Raw genomic sequence first — 10,360 nt, forward strand, 5'->3', positions numbered from 1 at the left:
GGATGTGGATGGGGACAGGTGGGGTTTCTTAGCCTCCGTCTCTGTGCTTAGTAAGCTGCTTTGGGTACAGGATTTGAGGAGGTTCGAGGGACCCCGCCCCCCGGCCAGAGCATTGCGTCTCAAGAAAGATGAGACCTGTGGCAGGCTGTGGAGCAGGTGGTTAAGCAGCCGGGAGACCGCATGCTTGTACATCCCTGAGCAGCAGGGTGCGCATTGCATGTAGCACCAGTGTAGCACTGCAAGGGCAGTTTCTACTGGCTGGATGGTGCAGGAAACAGGGGTCCAGAGGTGACAGGGACAGCAGCCATGAGCTGAAGCCACCAACTTAGCAGTCTGTGACATTACCATCCATCCCTTCAGCCCTGTCCAACCCTTCAGCCATCCATGCACATGCCTTACACACTCATCTCCATGTGCATCCCTCTGTCTCTCTGATTGGCCATGCAGTCCTCAGCACAATAAGACCCGGACCTTGAATAAGGCTTTTGGGTGCTGCAGTAATGGAGCTGGACGTGATAGTATGGGTGTGGGCAGCTCTAGTACCAGCCCCATTTCTTCTAAGCCCAAAATCTCTAGAAAGATGGGTTGTGTGTGGAAAGACCAGTCCCCCCCGAGCTTGACAGGCAGGTCACAGCCTTCTCAGTACGGCAGTGTCACTGTTGCTCCATGAAGGAACTGCTCTCTGCAGTACCGCGCATGGCCACCCAGTGTCACTGTTGCTCCATGAAAGAAATTCTCTGTGCGTTATGCCGCGTGGTCACCCACTGTCACTCTTCCTGCATGCAGGAAATACTTTGTGCATTGCTTCTCTTGGCCACACAATGTCACTGTTGCTCCATGAAGGAAATGCTCTCTGCAGTACCTCTCGTGACCACAGAGTATCACTGTTGCTCCATGAGAGAAATGCTCTGTGCATTACCCCGTGTGGCCACCCAGTGTCACTGTTGCTTCATGAAGGAAATGCTCTGTGCATTACCCTAAGTGACCAGACAGTGTCACTATTACTCCATGAGAGAAATGCTTTCTGCATTACCGGGCATGGCCACCGAGTGTCACTGTTGCTCCATAAGGGAAATGCTTTATGCATTACCTCATGTGGCCACACAGTGTCACTCTTCATCCATGAAGGAAAAGCTCTGTATATTACCCTAAGTGGCCACACAGTGCCACTATTACTCTATGTGGGAAATGGTCTGTACATTACCCTGCGTCGCCATCCAGTGTCACTCGCTTCATGAAAGAACTACTCTGTGCATTATCCCAAGTGGCCACACAGTGTCACTATTACTCCATGAGGGAAATACTCTGTTCATTAGGCCTAATGGCCACATAGTATCACTGTTGCTCCATGAAGGAAATGCTCTGTGCATTACCCAAAGTGGCCACACAGTGTCACTATTACTCCACGAAGGAAATGCTCTGTGCATTAACCCACATGGCCACATAGTGTCACTGTTGCTCCAGGAAGGAAATACTCTGTTCATTACCCCATGCTTCCACCCACTTTCACTGTTACGCCGTGAAGGACATGCTCTTTTTATTATCTCACGTGGCCACTTCGTGTCACTGATGCTCCATGAGGGAAATGCTCTCTGCATTACCTTGCATGGCCACACAGTGTCACTATTGTTTAGTGAAGTAAATGCTCTGTGCATTACCCCGTGTGGCCACCCAGTGTCACTGTTGCTCCATGAAGGAAATGCTGTGTGCATTACCCTAAGTGACCAGACAGTGTCACTATTACTCCATGAGAGAAATGCTCTCTGCATTACCGGGCATGGCCACCGAGTGTCACTGTTGCTCCATAAGGGAAATGCTTTATGCATTACCTCATGTGGCCACACAGTGTCACTCTTCATCCATGAAGGAAAAGCTCTGTATATTACCCTAAGTGGCCACACAGTGCCACTATTACTCCATGTGGGAAATGGTCTGTACATTACCCTGCGTTGCCATCCAGTGTCACTCGCTTCATGAAAGAACTACTCTGTGCATTATCCCAAGTGGCCACACAGTGTCACTATTACTCCATGAGGGAAATACTCTGTTCATTAGGCCTAATGGCCACATAGTATCACTGTTGCTCCATGAAGGAAATGCTCTGTGCATTACCCAAAGTGGCCACACAGTGTCACTATTACTCCACGAAGGAAATGCTCTGTGCATTAACCCACATGGCCACATAGTGTCACTGTTGCTCCAGGAAGGAAATACTCTGTTCATTACCCCATGCTTCCACCCACTTTCACTGTTACGCCGTGAAGGACATGCTCTTTTTATTATCTCACGTGGCCACTTCGTGTCACTGATGCTCCATGAGGGAAATGCTCTCTGCATTACCTTGCATGGCCACACAGTGTCACTATTGTTTAGTGAAGTAAATGCTCTGTGCATTACCCCACGTGGCCACCCAGTGTCACTGTTGCTCCATGAGGGAAATGCTCTCTGCATTACCCCGTGTTGCCACACAGTGTCACTATTACTCCATGCAGGAAATGCTCTGTGTATTACCCTGCGTGGCCACACAGTGTCACTGTTGCTCCATGAAGGAAATGCTCTGTGCATTACACCGTGTGACCACTATGTTTCACTGTTGTGCCACGAGGGAAATGCTCTCTGCATTATCACACATGGCCACTTAGTGTCACTGTTGCTCCATGAAGGAAATTCTTTGTGCATTACCCTACATGGCCACCCAGTGTCACTGTTGCTCCATGAAGGAAATCTGTGCATTACCCCATGTGACCACCCAGTGTCACTATTACTCCCTGAGGGAAATGCTCTGTGCATTACCCCACATGGCCACCCAGTTTCACTGCTGCTCCATGAAGGAAATCCTCTGTGCATTACCCCGGATTGCACCCAGTGTCACTGTTGCTTCATGAGAGAAATTCTCTGTGCAATACCCCAAGTGGTCACACTGTGTCACTGTTGCTACTTAAAGAAATACTGTCTGCATTATACTGTATAACCTGACAGTATCACTGTTTCTCCATGAAGGAAGTGCTCTGTGCATTATGCTGCGTAACCACCCAGTACCACTGTTGATCCATGGAGGAAATCCTGTGTGCCTTACCCCACGTGGCCACCCAGTGTCACTGTTGCTTCATTAGGGAAATGCTCTGTGCATTACCCTATGTGGCCACACAGTGTCACTATTATTCCATGAAGGAAATGCTCTCTGCATTACCGTGCATGGCCGCTGAGTGTCACTGTTGCTCCATGAGGGACATTACTTGTGCGTTACACAGCGTGGCCACCCAACGTGACTCTTGATCTATGAGGGAAATGCTCTGTACATTACTCCAAGTCGCCACACAGTGCCACTATTACTCCATGTGGGAAATGTTCTGTTCATTACCCTGCGTTGCCATCCAGTGTCACTCTTGCTGCATGAGAGAACTGCTCTGTGCATTGCCCAAGTGGCCACACAGTGTCACTCTTGCTCCTTAAAGAAATACTCTCTGCATTATGCAGCATGGCAACACAGTGTCTCTGTTGCTCCATGAAGGAAATGCTCTTTGTATTACCCTGCGTGGCCACACAGTGTCACTGCTGATCCTTGAAGGAAATCCTCTGTGCATTATCCTGCATTACCACCCAGTATCACTGTTGCTCCATGAGGGAAATGCTCTGTGCATTACCCCAAGTGGCCACACAGTGTCACTGTTGTTTAGTGAAGTAAGTGCTCTGTGCATTTCCCCATGTGGCCACACAGAGTCGCTGTTGCTCCATGAGGAAAACGCTCTCTGCATTACCTTGCATGGCCACACAGTGTCACTATTGTTTAGTGAAGTAAATGCTCTGTGTATTACCCTACGTGGCCACCCAGTGTCATTGTTGCTCCATGAGGGAAATGTTCTCTGCATTACCCCATGTGGCCACACAGTGTCACTATTACTCCATGCAGGAAATGCTCTGTGTATTACCCTGCGTGGCCACACAGTGTCACTGTTGCTCCATGCAGGAAATCCTCTGTGCATTACCCCGTCTGACCACTATGTTTCACTGTTGTATCATGAGGGAAATGCTCTGTGCATTACCCGATGTGGCCACCCAGCGTCACTGTTGCTCAATGAAGGAAATGCTGTGTGCCTTTCTCCACGTGGCCATCCAGTGTCTCTGTTGATCCATGAGGGAAATGCTGTCTGCGTTACCACACATGGCCACCCAGTTTCACTGCTGCTCCATAAAGGAAATCCTCTGTGCATTATCTTGCATTGCACCCAGTGTCACTGTTGCTTCATGAGAGAAATTCTCTGTGCATTACCCCAAATGGTCGCACCGTGTCACTGTTGCTCCTTAAAGAAATACTGTCTGCATTATACTGCATAGCCACACAGTATCTCTGTTTCTCCATGAAGGAAGTGCTCTGTGCATAATGCTGCGTAGCCACCCAGTGTCACTGTTCATCCATGGAGGAAATCCTGTGTGCATTACCCCATGTGGCCACCCAGTGTCACTGTTCCTCCATGAAAAATTCCTCTGTGCATCACCCTGCATTGCACCCAGTGTCAGTGTTGCTTCATGGGAGAAATTTTCTGTGCATTACCCCAGGCGGTGGCACCGTGTCACTATTACTCCATGAAAGAAATGCTGTGTGCATTACCCGGCGTGGCCACACAGTGTCACTGTTGCTCCATGAAGGAATGCTCTGTTTATTACCCCATGTTTCTACCCAGTGTCACTGTTGCGCCGTAAAGGGCATGCTCTGTTTATTATGTCACGTGGCCACTCCGTGTTACTGTTGCGCCGTGAAAGACATGCTCTCTGCATTACCCCATGTGGCCACACAGAGTCACTGTTGCTCCATGAGGAAAACGCTCTCTGCCTTACCTTGCATGGCCACACAGCGTCACTGTTGTTTAGTGAAGGACATGCTCTGTGCATTACCCTACGTGGCCACCCAGTGTCACTGTTGCTCCATGAGGAAAATACCCTGTGTATTTCCCCAGCTGGCTGCATAGCGTTACTCTTCTCCATGAGGGAAATGCTCACTGCATTACCGCACATGGCCACCAAATGTCACTGTTGCTCCATGAAGGAAATGCTCTCTGCATTACAGCGCATGGCCACCGAGTGTCACTATTGCTCCATGAATGAAATCGTCTGTACTTTATCCCAAGTGGCCACACAGTGTCACTATTACTACATGAGGGAAATGCTCAGTTCATTAGGCCTAATGGCCATACAGTGTCACTGTTGCTCCTTAAAGAAATACTCTCTGCATTATGCAGCATGGCCACACGGTGTCACTGTTGCTCCATGAAGGAAATGCTCTTTTCATTACCCTGTGTGGCCACACAGTGTCACTGCTGGTCCATGAAGGAAATCCTCTGTGCATTACCCTGCATTGCCACACAGTGTCACTGTTGCTTCATGAGAGAATGCTCTGTGCATTACCTCAAGTGGCCACACGGTGTCACTATTACTCCATAAAGGAAATGCTCTGTGTATTGCCCCGCGTGGGCACCCAGTGTCACTGTTGCTCCGAGAAGGAAATGCTCGGTGCATTACCACGTGTGGCCACTCTGTGTCACTGTTACTCCATGAGGGAAATGCTCTGTGCCTTACCCCATGTGGTCACAGAGAGTCACTGTTGCTCCATGAGGAAAATGCTGTGTGCATTACCTGGTGTGGCCACACAATGTCACTTTTGTTCAATGAAGGAAATGCTCTGTGCATTTCCCTGCGTGGCCACCCAGTGTCACTGTTGCTCCATGAATGAAATCGTCTGTGCGTTACCCCAAGTGGCCACACAGTGTCACTGTTGGTCAATGAAGGAAAATGCTCTGTGCTTTACCCCGCGTGGCCACACAGTGTCACTGTTTCTCCATGAAGGAAATGCTCTCTGCATTACCGCGCATGCAACCGAGTGTCACTGTTGCTCCATAAGAAAAATGCTCTGTGCATTACCCCTCATGGCCATACAGTGTCAGTGTTGCTCCATGAGGAAAATGCTCTGTGCATTACCTGGCGTAGTCACACTGTGTCACTGTTTTTCCATGAAGGAAATGCTCTGTTCATATCCGCACGTGGCCACCTAGTGTCACAATTACTCCATGAGGGAAATGCTCTGTGCATTACCTGCATAGCCACACAGTGTTACTGTTGCTTGATGAAGGAAATCCTCTGTGCATTATCCAAAGAGGCCACACAGTGCCACTATTACTCCATGTGGGAAATGCTCTGTGCCTTAGCCCTAATGGCCACACAGTGTCACTGTTGCTCCTTAAAGAAATACTCTCTACATTATGCTGCATGACTACCCAGTGTCACTGTTGCTTCATGAAGGAAATCCTCTGTGCCTTACCCTGTGTTGCCACCCAGTGTCACTGTCGCTTCATGAGAGAAATACTATGTGCATTACCCCAAGTGGCCACACAGTGTCACTATTACTCCATGAAGGAAATGTTCTGTGCATTACCCCGTGTGGCCACCCATTGTCACTGTTGCTACATGAGGGAAATGCTCTGTGCATTAACCCAAGTGGCCACACTGTGTCACTGTCCCTTGATGAGGGAAATGATTTGTTCATTACCTGGTGTGACAAAGTCGGACAGTCCTTAATGTTTCCTCTGACGTCTTTGTTTGTGCCTCAGTTTCCCTTATGCATTTCTTAGGTATCTAGGGGGTGAGAGTGTTGCAGAACAAAGGACCAGTGCCCTTAAATGGCGGGCATTCTATCTCCTTGCAACTAATGGCCGAGGCCATTCCCCCCTGCAAGGAGATAGCTAATGGTGTTGGAGAACAAAGGAATCAGGTGACCTCCTGGCCCAGGAAAGGAACAAAGCCCAGAGAAGGAGGGGCTGGAGGTGAATCAATTTGGAGCTGGCAGGGGACTTTGAGTGAAGTGCAGACGTGGGTGTCTGGCTCGCCATCCCCAGGATGGACATGGCTGAGGGGTCCTGTTCTCTGTACCTACAAGCTCTGCTTTAGACCACATTCCTGTCATCTAATAAACCTCTGTTTTACTGGCTGGCTAAGAGCCACGTCTGACTGTGAAGTGGGGGGCGCAGGACCCTCTGGCTTCCCCAGAACCCCAACAGGGTGGACTCGCTGTGGGAAACACACAGAGGGGCAGAGGATGCTGAATGGTCCAAGGTCAGATCCAAGAAGGTGGAAGCCATTTGAACTTCTTGCCCTGCTCACAAGGAGGAAACATCACTAGAGTCCTGACAGGCTTTGTAGGGAGCAGTTCCAGAGCATCACCCAGGAACTCCATGACACCTGGATTGGCCATCTTGTTTCACTCTTGCTCCAGGAGGGAAATACTTAGTGAAACCAGGTGGCCACTCCAGGTAATGTACACAGCATCTCCTTCAATGCATTCCAGCCTGCCCCTCACTGGGACCCAATCAACCTCCTCCACCTTGCTCCTGCGTCTCCAGGCTTGCCAGCACTCCGCTCACCCCACCCAAGCTGCCCCCTGTACGTGGACTTTCCCTTGGCCCTCCCAATCCACCCCATCTGTTCCCCAACTCAGGGTACCCGAACATCCTCCTGGACACCCCGTCCCTACACCCCAACCCCAATTGGCTCCATCCTATTTCTCCATTGCTGGGCCCCACTTTCCCAGCATTGCACTCCCCCACACCATCCACAGCCTGCCAGGTTTCCCTCTTCAATACCTGTTCCCCTTCTCAGCCACACCGGGGCCTTTCAACCCACCTCCACCCTGCCTTTACTCTCTTCTGAATTCCACATTCCCTCAGTACACCTTGGGAACCCTACACCCCTCTACCTCACTGTGCAGCCCCCACCCCCATATATCCCAGGCAGTCATTAAGACGACTAAGCCACTGATGCCTACTGAACTTATCCATAGATCAGCCCCATAGATTCTCTCTCTCCTCTCCTCATGCCGTCTCCCTTCGTAGGACAAGGGCAGGTGTGGTAGGTGTGCATCCCCACAGGCTAGGTCTCGGGAGCCATGGAGAAGTAGGAGGGGATGAAAATCATGCAGGGCAGTGGGTGCGAGAGTGGAGCACTGACTGTCGGTATTAACTCGGTCTCTGTTCATTGAGGGAGGCCGATGTAGATAGGATGGAAGAGGAAGGCAGGGATGAGGGCAAGAGCTCTGTGTAGTGATGGCTCATGCTTGGCTTTTGCAGCTGCTCTGACAGAGGAATTGTTGTTCTGGAGCCCTAGCCAGAGGAGAAGCTGGTAGAAGTGGATCTGAGCAGCCTGGACATCCTCCCAAGCAGATATGAACAGTCCTCAGCTTTCTGCCTCCCTCATAACTACACTTCACGATTTTTAGCGGTGTGGTTTAAGCATAAGATAAATGCATAGTAGAGGCTGAGTACAGACAGCTGCTTCCCTTTAGGTGATGCTTGGTTTCTCATAAAAGTTTTCCTCCTTGTTCTGGGTATGGGAGGAGAATTTCTCTATTTTGGGAGCAGCTGTGGGATTACGACCTGAGAAAGAGACAATAATCTCCTCTGTACAGTGACTGTTTTGGGTGCAGGTGCAGGTGCAACAGGCTCCTTAACATCAGAATGTAAGAATGGCAATACTGGGTCAGACCAAAGGTCCATCTAGCCCAGTATCCTGTCTTCCGACTGGGTAATACCAGGTTGAAGGACATAAATTCACACTGTGTAGAGGTCAAGCATAAGAGTTTATCAAACACAGTGCTGGCGGAATGCTACCTTGCTTATTAGTCTTAGAGACACTGTCAATTAATTGATTACAATAGAATATATAGATTTTCCATGGGCGGGGGAAAGTGATGGGGGAGGCAGCTCCACCCCCCGGGATAGGTTTTGCAGCAAGTCAAGATAAAGGTCTAGAGAACATGACCTATGGAGGAAGGCTGAAAGAATTGGGTTTGTTTAGTTTGGAAAAGAGAAGACAGAGGGGACATGATGGCAGTTTTCAGGTATCTCAAAGGGTGTCACAAGGAGGAGGGAGAAAACTTGTTCATCTTAGCCCCTAAGGATAGAGCAAGAAGCAATGGGCTTAAACTGCAGCAAGGGAGGTTTAGGTTGGACATTAGGAAAAAGTTCCTAACTGTCAGGGTGGTTAAACATTGGAATAAACTGCCTAGGGAGGTTGTGGAATCTCCATCTCTGGAATTATTTAAGAGTAGGTTAGATAAATGTCTATCAGGGAGGGTCTGGACCAGGGGCAGGCAACCTACGGCACAGGTGCCAAAGGCAGCATGTGAACTGATTTTCAGTGGCACTCACACTGCCTAGGTCCTGGCCAACAATCCAGGGGGCTCTGCATTTTAATTTAATTTTAAATGAAGCTTTTCAAACATTTTAAAAACCTTATTTACTTTATATACAACAATAGTTCAGTTATATATTACAGACTTATAGAATGAGACCTTCTAAAAATGTTATCATGTATTACTGGGATGCAAAACCTAAAATTAGAGCAAATAAATGAAGACTCGGCACACCACTTCTGAAAGGTTGCTGACCACTGGTCTAGACAGTATTTGGTCCTGCCATGAGGGTAGGGGACTGGACTCGATGACCTCTCAAGGTTCCTTCTAGTGATGGGACACCTGCACCCCAATCCTCCTCAGGCAAAAATCATCTACTCTCCCCTATCCCTTGCATCCCTCCTGCTCCTGCCCAGTCCCATGTCCCCTGAACGGGTCCTCAGACAAGCTGTCCCCACTTCAACTCAGATGGGCTTAGCCACAACCTGACACCTCAAAACTGCCAGAAGCCTGGAATACCTCCGCTTATCCCCCATCTCCCACCTTCCCCCCGCCAATTCCTCTCAGCCTCAATCTTCCTGAAGACCCACCCCTGTATGACCCCCCCGACCCTCGGCTCCCAGCCCCCATTATTGCCATGTGCCCAGCTACGCCCAGCTGGCGGGGACAGGGCGGAGAGAAGGAAGGAAGCAGAAGTTTCCGGGAGGAGTTGTGTGCCCCGGCCTACAACTCCCATCAGCCACCGCGGATCCAGCGGCACCGTGGGAGAGGCGGGGTCTGGTGCTGGCTTCTCGCAGCGGCCAGGGCGGGGCCCGGCGCCTTTGGTTTGGGTGGGCGGTGCTTTTGGCAGTACAGCGTCTGTTTGCGGAGCGGGGCCGGAAACGGAAGGTGGGAGAGGAAGTGATATAACCAGTTTGGACGCCAACCGCGGTAACCGGGGAATTAGTTTTGTTCTGTGCCAGTTGCATCCTGGGAGTTGTAGTTTTCAAAGTGTTGCCGCCTCGACCGTGTTTGGTACCGGCACGCCCAGCCTGCCATGGGCCGCCCCCGTCCCCCCGCATCTCCCAGCCCGCACGCACCCACCTTCCCCTGCGCCCTCAGCGCGACGCGACCTTCCCCAACCCCCCCACACCTCGGCCCCCAACCCACCACGCGCCCCCTGTCCCCCCTGCACCTCCCGTC

This window comes from Gopherus evgoodei, chromosome 18, assembly GCF_007399415.2.
Source record: "Gopherus evgoodei ecotype Sinaloan lineage chromosome 18, rGopEvg1_v1.p, whole genome shotgun sequence".
Lineage (NCBI taxonomy): Eukaryota > Metazoa > Chordata > Testudines > Testudinidae > Gopherus > Gopherus evgoodei.